We start from the raw sequence: 12025 nt of genomic DNA on the forward strand, positions 1-12025 counted from the left end.
TTATCGCTGATCTCTCCCAATCTCTATCTCATCATCCCCTGTACTTCACCTACCTTATTGCGGCTCTCCGAGGCTTCCTCATATCCCTTCGAATCCACGCGGATATCAGACCGGCACGTGCTCTCTATATGAAATCCAGACATATCCTGGATTAAAATGGCCACAGCCGCGACTCATAAATGCACTGTGCGGCTGCACAGGGCACTCCTGTACTTACCGTCACTTTCAATAAAGCATAGCGTAGCACATGTCTTCCTAACTGCTCGATGCTTCAGAGTCCTATAAGTCCTGTGGAAGGAGTAGGGTCGGAGAAGTTCACTATTTCTGCCTTTCCATCGATGCTGGCTGATAGGCTTTGTTCCTCCAGCAAGTTATCCGTGTTACTCTTAATTACCAGTAGCTGCAGATTTTCCTGTGTTACCTGTATCCTTGTTTCGTGTACACGGACTCCTTCCACCTTTCTTTATCGTGACCTATTTATTTATTAGCATGCGTTTGTCTAGGGTAAGTCAGCCTCCGGCCTGGACAGACTGAGGTATCTCGGTTTATCTGGACGATGCGTGATGTGTTGCCGGGTTACATATCCGAACCGCAATATATCAGACAGTCCACCATATGCAATTTCGCTTTATAATTCTTAATCTGTAGTTAAAAATAAAAGAAAAAGGGACCTTTTAGTGAAACAATCTGATGTACACGTTGGATCTCACGGCTGCCCATCCATTCAATCCCCATTCGTCTCCTCCGAGCGTTGTCGGCTCATGGATTCTCACTCCAAGTCCAATCCGTCCTGCCGACAAGCGGCTCTCTCCACTCGCATCATCTCCCTTCATCTCTTGCTGACAAAAAGCCCGAGAATACCATCTGTCAGACGCACTGGAAAAAAGAAATACAATACGCCGCTCATTGGATGACACACATTCCAAAGCCCCCGTTATCTCTAGTCTTAACCCAGCCTCTGCTGCTACAGTGAAACCATTACAGTAGTAGTGAAACATTACAGAGAGACCATTACATTAACAGTGAAACCTTTCAGACCATTACTCTCACGTTATTACCAATCTGATTTTCGGTTTATAAGAATGGAGAGGAACATCTCAATTATCATGTCTACATCTGGCGCGCATCTGGCAGATCAACAATCCTGAATGGACCATATCGTAGGCGCGTTGCGTCCTGCTCACTGTTCTCCATCCCACGAGCAACAGTGCAGTTTCATGCCGTCTGCAAATGGGGAATGTGTCCACACCAAGACACGGTAGTGTAGCGGTTTGCGTCAGACTAACAAAGCTGCCGCTGCAAGATCGGGATTCAATTCCCACAGCTAACGGCAAAGTATCTGTTCGTTTTACCCCTGTCCGCGTGGGTTTCCCCCGGGTACTCCGATTTCAACCAGCAGACGAAAGTCGTACGGGTTCCGGTTAATGAGTTGTTGGCATGCTCTGTTGGTTACAGACACTTGAGGGCTGCCCCGGCACAACGTTCGCTGATTTGACTTGACGCAAACATCGAATTTCACTTGATGTTTATACATATATGTAACAATATAAATCTAATGTTTAAATACTGTACTTCAGCTTCAAAGTTATCGCCGTACCATGCAAAAATCTATGCTGGGTACTGAACTCCGCAAAACCGAATTTGTCACTTCCTTCCATCCATCAGAAAGCCCTCATTTTCCTCTTCCCTGCTTCATTCGGCTCATTCATCTAAAATTGCCACGTGTGGGTTCGTATTCATTCCCACAGTCCATGCTGTACTCTATTTACTGAAACTTTCCAAAATCCTTTTGAGTCACAACTTTTGATTGAAGAAGTTCCCCCTTAACTATTTAATATTTCATCCTTTATCTATGACCTGTGGCTTCAACCTCAATGGAAAAGGCTTGCTTGCACTAACACGGTTTATACCCCTCATAATTTCGTATCGCTGGTTTCCTCTAACTCGCTGGGTTTCTCTGTTCCTTTGAGAAACTATGAGATTACGTTTAACACACTCCGTTCTGCAAGAACGTCTGCAAACGCGAAAATATTTGGAAAATGTTCATCTACTCAAACCCAATTATCCATGGTCATTTTCCGTATTTCAGTACAAATTCCTATTGATAGAGCTGAATTTCAGTCATACAGAAACAGAAGACTGGAGAAACAGGGATTAGCCACTCAGTTTATCATCACTCCTTATCCATTTAATTTCTATGCCAAACCAAATCTTTCACCGTCCGCTCTAAAGCTGTGATCTGTAGTCGTCGTCGGTCCTAACCTGAGGGGGGAAAGCTTGCAGGCAGTGACCCACATATACAGCTCTCATAACTTCCTGTACATCTAAATATCTTCCCTCATTCTTCTGTCATTCATTAGTCGTCGTCGGTCCTAACCTGAGGGGGAAAGCTTACAGGCAGTGACCCACATATACAGCTCTCATAACTTCCTGTACATCTAAATATCTTCCCTCACTCTTCTGCGCTCCAATGTCTGAAGTTCTAAAACGTATCAATCAAGGGGCTCGTCCGGGATTTGAACCCGGGACCTCTCGCATGCTCGCAAATTCAGGCCCAAAGCGAGAATCATACCACTAGACCAACGAGCCCGTTCTGTGTTTATGTCATAACACTGCTGCCTCTCACTTTCTTAGTCACCTTTGCCAACGCATCAGGTGGTAATTTTACGTCTAAAGTAGATAAATGACCAAAGTTCAGTGCAAGGCACTGCAGGATCTTCGGCCCAGGATGCTCAGTTCACCAGTGTAGCTCTACTCTGTTGATATTATAACTATTCCCTCCTACAGAGACCATAATCCGCTATTTTCACGACAGCCATCTGTCTATCCAGGTATCTTTTTGATATTCCTATTGTGAAAACGACGAACAGCACATTCCTGCGAACTGTGTGTGGGAACGGTGCGTTCCCAGAACCCACCACACTGTGTACAAAATAAATCTACCTACCTCTGACCTAACCTTTCCTCCACTTATCTTCAACGTATGCCTTCTGCTGTTGTCCAACCTGTCTGTGTCTCTTGTAATCTTATACACCTCCATCACGCTCTGTAGAATCGAACAGAAAAGTTCCAGCTTCCTCAATCTTCCCCCACAAGACGTGTTCTAATCGCGGCAACGTTCTGCTGAACCTGCGGTGCACCTTCTCTAAAGGACTTTTTCGCGCCAGAGAGTAGCTCCGATCACCCATTCTATTTAGTAGCACCACCGCTCCCCCAAGCCCCTTCTATCAATCACCCCACTCACTGAAACACGATGTAAACTATTTAAAGCACATTTCTATCATTTAACGTTGTAAGTACACGCTAGTGTATGTTTTATTTATGCTCATTCTGTTCTATATCCATACTGTAACCACGGCATTTATATAATTAATCATTGATCCTTCATCCCTGATCTTCCCTATTCTGAGACGAGCTGAACTGGACACGATCCTCCAGGCGTGGTCTAACCTGAGTCTGAGAGAGTTACTTAACCTCGCGGCACTTGAACTCAATCTCTGACTAATGAAAGTCAGCGCACAATGTGATTTCAGAACCAGTCTCTCAACCTGCGCCGTGACATGAGTCCAAGGTTGTTCTGGATGTCAAATATAATAGACTTATTACTCGTTGTCGAGACCTAACGGTTAATACTTCTTTTGTTCTCTGTGCAGCGGGTTTTTAGGGGACTGCCCCGTCCCCTTAAAGCAAACAGGGAAATCAAAGAGGTGGGGATCTGGAGAAAAGAGAATGGTTAACGTTGAGGATCGAGATACTGCTCATGCATACCGACCGTTTCATATCTTGCATAACCTGCTGAGTCCATCGGGTAGCTTGACTTTCCGGCAGGCTCCAGTATCTGCCTTCTCCAACATTCCGTCTAAACTTTCCTGTGTTCAGCCATCCACCATCCATGTAACCTCCGTGGAACTTTCAAACATTCTCTCTAGAATTTCATTTCCTGGCAACCCTCAGGATCGATGTTTTATTCTTGCTCGTAATTTAATGTCGCCTCTTTGGATGAACAGCTTTGTTTTAGATGATAAAATAGATTAGATTAGATTAGATGTTTTAGATGATAAGAGGGAGAGATCGAGAGTGAGACCTGCTTCACAGGCGGAAATGAGTATTCCGGAAACGAATATAAGAAATGGGGGACTGTATAGAGGATTTCAGAAAGAATTTCTTTACGGAGAGAGTGGTGGGCTCCTGGACCGCTCTGTCGGGATCATGATAATCACAGATAGGTTAAGGTATTTTAAGGTACTTTTAGATAGGAAAATGTAGAGGTATATATCAAGGAAGAGATTGATCGATCTTGTACTAAGTTAAATCGTCGACATAACGTCATTGGGTTGATGACATGCTCTGTGCTGTACTATTCAATGTTCTATGTTACGGTGCCCGCTCCTACCTATGTCGCACCGTTCCTCTACCTTCCCCTTATGAGCCTACTCAAGTGTTCCTGCTGCTTTCACTTCAGTGTCACAGCTGAATGAGACAGTGGAATACACGCAAGATGCTGGAGCACCAAAGCGTTTAGTGAAAACTTCCAGCACAGGTTTGATTTTTCACAGCATTACAGCTCTCCCTGATCTACATAGAAGGCCATTTCACATTCCTCGGTACGCGAAACCAGCTGCTCAGGACTAACCTACAAATGTTACGAATCTTCAGATGAATTTATTGTCAACCAACGTAATATTCCGCCTTCTGTCTGCTTACATTACCAACTAGTTTAGACTCATCAGAATATTTAATTTATGTGCCTTGTACATTTTCATCAAAATCTTTTTTCTGAACTAAGATACAGACACAATAATCACAGCAGAGATCCACGTAGTACACCACAATTCGTGAGCCTCCCGTCCTGAAAGCAATCTTCCACCATCATCCATAAAGCTGGTGTCGTGTCCAGTTGGCTAGTGCGTCCTATACCTGAAGCTCTCTCCATATCCGGAGTAGCCGTTTATGCAGAGCCACGTTAAAAGACATGCTTCAGTACGTACACTGTCCTACACACATCGATCCTCGAGGGCATCTCTCCAAAGAAGTCTAACAGCTTTGTGAGAGCCGATTTGCTGCGAACACGACGGTGGTGACCATATTAATACCCCAGTAACTTATCCATCACGAATGTCAGGCTCACTGGCTTGAATTTCCTTGGGTTACCTGTGCTTCCCGTAAATGGTACGACATGAGCCGTTCTGCAGGCCTCGCGTACATACCTTGGCCGAAAGATGAAGCAAATGTGGCCGCAAGTGACTTCGTTTTTTTTTTATTTACCCCCGTCTTCTCACAAGATCAGAAGATGCATCGGGTCAGGACATGCGAGTATGTGACACAATGTAGGGTTCATTATAGGAAGCATGTAGAAGTTTTAGAGTGGAGATTTATCGGGATGCTGCCCAGATTATGAGGATTAGCTAAGCGAGCTGTTTTGAGAGAAAGAGGATGTGAGGCCACTTGATGTCCCTGTACAAGATGCATAGATCTCTGGATAGCCGGGTAATGTTCCTAGGACGATGAATGGGATCATTTCTATGTGATTTGAGACCCTCTTAAATCGTCCATGCTCTTCGTAACCTTTTTCGAACAACCAGCGGAATTCACGAGAGGCTTTTTTTCCGCTCGAAATTCATGCTGACCATTCCTAAAAATAGTTCGCCTCTCCAAATTCAGGTAGATGGTGTCTCTGAGAATCAGATGCAGGTAGTTTCCAATCAGTAATGTTGGGATTAAGGACTAATTGAACACTGTGTTTTTCCTGTAGCCTATCGTAACTAAAATCAGAACTTTGGGCACTTTCCGGACTCCAGTACCCCATGTATTTGGCGATAATACAATTACCTCCGTCTTTGTTCCATTCATTTCTTCTTTAGGTTCCCGGAATGCTCTAGATGCATTTGGTCGCACTATGCATCTTATTTTTCCCTTTAAGGCGGCCAGCCCTCAACCTTTGCAATGAGCACATGGTTCAGGGCAGGGCCGTCGCCTTCCCTGAATTTTCCCGCTTCCCTGATATCCTCCACGCTAAATGCGGGTGGGAAGTTATCATTTGACTCCACGTCCATCATCTCTGGCTCCACACAGATTACGGCGCTGATTCATTCACTCCTTGATCCTGCAGTTCCAGCAATATATTTATATAATCCCGGAGTATTTTCCTCTGCCGTTCTAGATAGATCGATACCGTACCCTATTTTTGCCCTCCGGCTTTTCCTGTTAAGTATCCTCGCCGAAGGATCCACTTGATCCTGAATAGCTCAAGCTGAACTACGTTTCCTGTTTAACACAGGGGACTCTGAACTATCGGGCGGAAACGTCGAATGTATTTTATCCTCCTTTCCCGTCAGACTTTATGAGTTTCTGCAGCATTTGCTATCTGTTACTCATTATCCTTTTATCCAGACCAGTGTCTCAATATCTCTCGTCAACCAATGTTCCGTACTGTTGCCAGCTATGTCCATCACTGTTTGGAACACGAACTACCTGAACTCCGGATATCTCATCTTGAAAAACAAATGTCTCTTTACCACAAAATAAAATTAGCCTCTTCTCAAACATAAACCCTTGCAAATCCCCGCCTAATCGCCCTCAAACTGGAACTGCAATAAATTAGCACCTTAACTGTCGACCAGTCCTAACTTTCTGCAGACCTATTTTCAAGCTGATGGAATTATGTTAACGGGTCGTAAAATGATCTCTTTTTCACTCTCCAATGTATTCGTCCTTAAAGATAAACGATACAGATTAGCTTTATATGTCACATATAATATAGCAACAATTATTGGGTAGTTAGCTGATTGGGAAGCTGTTAAAATTAGCAAAAGCTGGAAATGAGAAATGGAAACCATGCGATAATATCAAATGTATTTTATTTTCAGATATAAAAAAAAATGTTACAAAGACGCGAGAGTATATACATCGGAGCGCTGGAAAATGACAGTTGAATGTTAGAAAGGGGGGAACAAATAATTAATAGCTATCGTGCACCAGTCCACAGTGGAAGATACTAGCAGTATCCCAGATATTCTAGAGTGTTCCGGGTAAGAAGTGACTCAGGTTTCCATTACTAAGGAGGAGCTGCACCGGAAGCTGAATATTCTGAATTTTAAAAGTCACGCGGATCTGATGGATTACACACCAGTTTTCTGAAAGACGCATCTGAAGGGATTGTAGAGTCCGTCATAATGATCGTTCAAATATCACCATAAACCTAAGACATTGAGTTCCAACTTAGGTGGGGAAGTCCTGCTTCCTTTCATCCTGGTTTTACTCCTAATTTAGATATCTGGTTTGCTCTAATTTCCTGTGATTCTCAGTTTCTTTGTGAAAGTGCGTGGTTACATTTTCCAAGCTCTGCTCGGCTAGAATGTCTACAGACGTCAGAGAATGTTTGGCAGACGATTATCTACTCAAATAGTATTTTACATGTCCACTATCTTGATTTCATTTCAATGTTGAGACTATGGCACTCACTACATATGTTACTATAGAGCATATATGTCAAACTCAAGGCCCGCGGGCCAAATCCGGCCCGAGGTGGAATTATATTTGGCCCGCGAGCTAATTACTATTAAAGCTGGCTCCAGCAGTCGAAGCTCCTATGGCGTATGATATGGCTAATGCTGAGTTTATTCAGGTACCAGGTTTTCGGGGTTTTTAGTGTTTATTCGGTTTCCCTGAGTTATTTCCTGAATATCATTAATGATTTTTTTTCTCTATTAGAGCTGGCCCGCCGGTATATTGCATGCACCACTAATACTACAAATCCCGCAATTCACTGCCAGTGCATTGCTCGCGCTTGCTTTCCTCTCTCATCAGCATCCATATGGCGCTAGTCACGTGTGCTCAACTTTCAGCTATCCCTCACCCCAAGAATGGCTGAACGAAAGGTGGACTTTGAAAACAGGGATTTTCAAGGCAAGTTGGAGGCAGAGTATATGTTCGCACATATAAAGGGCAAACCTGTTTGTCTTGTGTGCGGAGCCGGTGTGGCTGTAATTATAGAATATAACGTAAGACGACACTATGAAACGAAACACCACGACAAATACAAGCATCTGGGCAAGAAACAGAAGCTCCAGAAGGTAGAAGAGTTGAAAAGAAGTCTGGCGTCACAGCAGGCTATGTTCACAAAAGCCAAAACACAAAGTGAGGCTACTGTGAAGGCTAGGTTTATTGTGGCAGCAGTGATCGCTAAATCAGCCCGGCCCTTTACCGAGGGGGAATTTGTTAAAAACTGCATGATGAAAGTTTGCGACGTCGTGTGCCCAGATAAAAGGCAACCATTTTCAAATGTGAGCCGGAGCAGAAACACCGTTGTTGACCGTGTACGTGAGCTTGCCACCAATCTACAACAGCTGGTGGGGAAGGGAAGAGATTTCATCCCATATTCCCTTGCTGTAGATGAGAGCAGGGACACTTCTGATACTGCCCAATTGTAAATTTTCATTCGTGGAGTGGACTAAAGTCTGTGTGTAACAGTGGAACTTCTGGATTAAGTTCAATGCATGGCACAACTACTGGAAAAGATATCTTTGATGAGGTATCCAGATGTGTAAATATAATGAGGCTGCCTTGGGATAAACTTGTGGGACTGACGACAGATGGAGCGCCCGCGATGTGCGGTCAAAAGACTGGATTGGTGTGCAGGACCCGGGAGAAGATGCGGGAGGAAAACGGAGCAGGTGAGTAGACAGCGTATCACTGTATCATCCACCAGGAATCGTTGTGTGGCAAGCCTTGAAAATGGAACATATAATGAGCACCATAACACGAGCAGTTAACCTCATTAGTGACATGGGTTAAACCACCGCGAGTTCAAGTCGTTTCAGGAACAGTTGGGTTCAGAATATAATGATTTGCCCTATCCCACAAAGGTGCGATGGTTAAGCCAAGGAACATTGCTGAAAAGATGTTTCGAGTTGCGTGAGGAGATCTGTCAGCACATGGAAAGCAAAGGGAAAGACACAACAGAGCTCCGCGATAAAAAGTTGCTCTGTGAAATGGCGTCTCTGTGTGACATCACGAGCCATCTCAATGCGCTCAACCTGCAGCTTCAGGGGCGTGGTTGTGTGATCACAGACATGTACGCTGCAGTGAGGGCTTTTAAAACCAAGCTGCGCCTGTGGGAGACGCAGATGCAGCAAAAAAACTTGAGCCATTTTCCGTGTTGCCAAACTGTGAAAGAGCAGGTTTCTACCGCAGTGTTCCCACATGCAAAGTTTGATGAAAATCTTAGCATACTTGGTGCCGAATTCACACGGCAATTTGCCGACTTTGAAGCCCAAGAATGCAGGCTTGAACTGCTCAGTAATCCATTTGCAGCCTCAGCTGATTTTTTTATTTATTTAATGTTCAATGTTGTTTTAGTAGACAATAACCTAAGCTTTGTTAGTTCCGGGTTAATATGTGTAATAAATTCATTTCAATAAGTTTTGCAATAAACGCTGAACCAGTCCGGCCCTAGACTTGTACCGTGTTTTTTTTTAATTATTTTGCAATTTATTTCAGTTTAAATCAGTTTAAATTTAAATTTACTTTAGTTTAAAGATTGACATTTAAATCAGTTGCATTTATTTCTTATGGCTTTATCTGCAGCTTTTCCGGAGTAATTTCTAATGAAAACAATTTTCCAAAGGCCAACACTCTGTGATTCACATTAGTCTAAGCCAGATACTTAGCATCTCATCTTGGATGCAAGTTCATCAATGTTTGGAGGCAGGCTCTGAGCTGAAGAAATCCTCAGAACTGAGTGAAGGTGTTCATCAGAAAGACGACTCCTGTGTGATGTTTTGTTTATCTTCATCAAAGAGAACAGTTGTTCACACAGATATGTGCTGCCAAACATAGAGAGCATTTGAGCAGCTTGGGTACGCAGCTGGGGCATTGTGTCGGGAATGAAACGTAGAAACTGTGCAGCGCCCACCGAGTCATACTTTGCCTTGAGTGTGTCACTACACTGAAGTTCCATCAGCTCCATTTGTATGTTGGTTGGTGCGCTTTCCACGTCAGCTGCAAATGGATTACTGAGCAGTTCAAACCTGGTAGGACACTTGTAACGCCTGCAGTGATAAGTGCCAGAAAGGAGATCCGTTGGAGGGGATCGTGGACATGGGAGTAACGTGAAACCTGCAGAAATCGCAGACGGGTCTGGGGGCCGTGCAAGTAATTTTACCCTCGTAAGATTCCCGTTGAGGACGGAGGAAGTTACGGAGAAGAAATGCAGGAAGTGCTTTGGGTAACAGCAGGAAGATTTTATTTTCCCAAGCTATAGGAAGTATGTGGAAAACACAGAAAGGTTGCAGAGAAGATTTATAATGATGCTGCCTGGATTGGGGAGCATACCTGATGAGAATAGCTTGAGTCAGCTCGGCCTTTTTTTCCTTGGAGCGACGTTTGGTGACCTGACGGAGGTGTGTAAGTTGATCAGAGGCTTTGATCGTGTGGATAGTCAGAGGCTTTTTCCTAGGGCTGGAATTGCTAGCACGAAAGGGCACATTCTATATGCTTGAAAGTAGGTACAGAGGAGATGTCAGGGGTATTTTTTTTTTTACAGAGAGTGGTGAGTGTGTTTAATGGGTTGGCGTCTACGCTGGTGGATACGGATACTATAGGGTCTTTTGAAAAAGGTATCGATATCTATTTCTCACATTCTCCAGAAAGTGAGGCATAGATGTTGAGAAATATTTACTCTTTCAGGGGCATAATGTCGTTCAGTCAATCGAACGTCAGGCAAATGATTTTTAAAATCAAACAATGAAACTTGCAAAAAATGACGATCACGATATGAAGTAAATGGGAATGCAGGAAAACGACCAATTTTCAAAAGTGAGGATGGTTTTTCAGTATCTTTAAATGGAGTTACATTAGGGCTCGAGCTAAACGGTATATTTACCTGCTATGAAGTGTTGTTCTGCCAACTCTGGAACAAAATTCCAAATGGTGTCTCCCGGTGTATACAATCACTGTCATTCTCATCATGAAAATGCTGATTTTGTACTCGTCAAATAAATACCCTAAACAATTATTATGCTAAATGGCATCAGCTACCACCAGCATTGAAGTACTCGCGGCTCAGTGAAACTTGGCTCTTCCACCTTCAGTAACGCATATGCATATCCTTCATTTTACCGGTTTGAAAAAGTAACTCCCTGTCCTTTACAGGGAACTATTGTGCTCTGCCAAAGCTCGGAGTTGTTACTTATTTAGTGCACGTTGTACAAGCTAAGAAAGAGACGAATTATTTATATTTTTCAAATTAGCAGCTCAAGTTTCGTGCCAAAGTAGAATCTGCAAGACCCATTTAAAAATGTTATAAACGGTAACTTATTTGCGCCTCTGGCTGCGGGCCTGTCGTACTCTACCTGAAAGCAGCTCATCCACTATTATTTCCCTCCTGACGCTCAGCTCTTATCGGTGGCTCCGAGTAACTGTTTGTATCGGACAGTGGCAAACCCTGCTCCGGCGCTTCGACAGATGGGCTGAACCAGGTGAGTGCAGCCGGGAAACACAAACACCTGTGAGTTAGAGATTTGCGTAACCCAGCATGTGCAGACTGTTCCCGGACTCGGCGGATGCGATCGACTATATGATCAAACACCCCAGAAGGCGGTGCAGCAACGCTTCATGGACAGCGAAGGGCAAAACAAGGTACAAAAAGCGTCATGAATATCCGCCACAGCCCAGGAAATCTCCAATCTTGAAGCTTTTTCCTGCCATTGGATCAAGCATCTTGAGGCCGAGAAAGTAGAACTGCCTCGGCACAACGGATTTTTTCACTGTGAAATTCATCCCTCAAAAGTTAAACCATCGTCGGAAACGACGGACAATCAACACCGATAAAAAAAAAGGAATTAGAAATAAAAGAAGAAACAAAATCAGCTCGGACATAACCCATTGATATTCTTCCAGTATTTTACCTTGCACGATTTTAACAATCATTTCAAGTATACATCCGTTTGCTCGTTCTGATTCTGCATATTCCATGGAAATTGTCAGCACGGCTATTTCAAAGAAAGACGTTTTCTGTTCATTGCCA

At 43.7% G+C, this 12025-nt stretch overlaps 1 non-coding gene across 1 annotated transcript; it reads right to left on the reverse strand.

Moving 5' to 3' along the window:
* Positions 1 to 2501: 2501 nt before the first annotated feature.
* trnap-ugg (transfer RNA proline (anticodon UGG)) lies at positions 2502 to 2589 on the reverse strand. Its single transcript is given in 2 exon segments — positions 2502 to 2537; positions 2554 to 2589. It is a non-coding gene; the product is annotated as a tRNA-Pro (tRNA).
* Between the last annotated feature and the right edge of the window lie 9436 nt (positions 2590 to 12025).

The sequence above is a fragment of the Hypanus sabinus genome, unplaced genomic scaffold (genome assembly GCF_030144855.1).
Source record: "Hypanus sabinus isolate sHypSab1 unplaced genomic scaffold, sHypSab1.hap1 scaffold_53, whole genome shotgun sequence".
In the NCBI taxonomy this organism is placed as follows: Eukaryota; Metazoa; Chordata; class Chondrichthyes; order Myliobatiformes; family Dasyatidae; genus Hypanus; species Hypanus sabinus.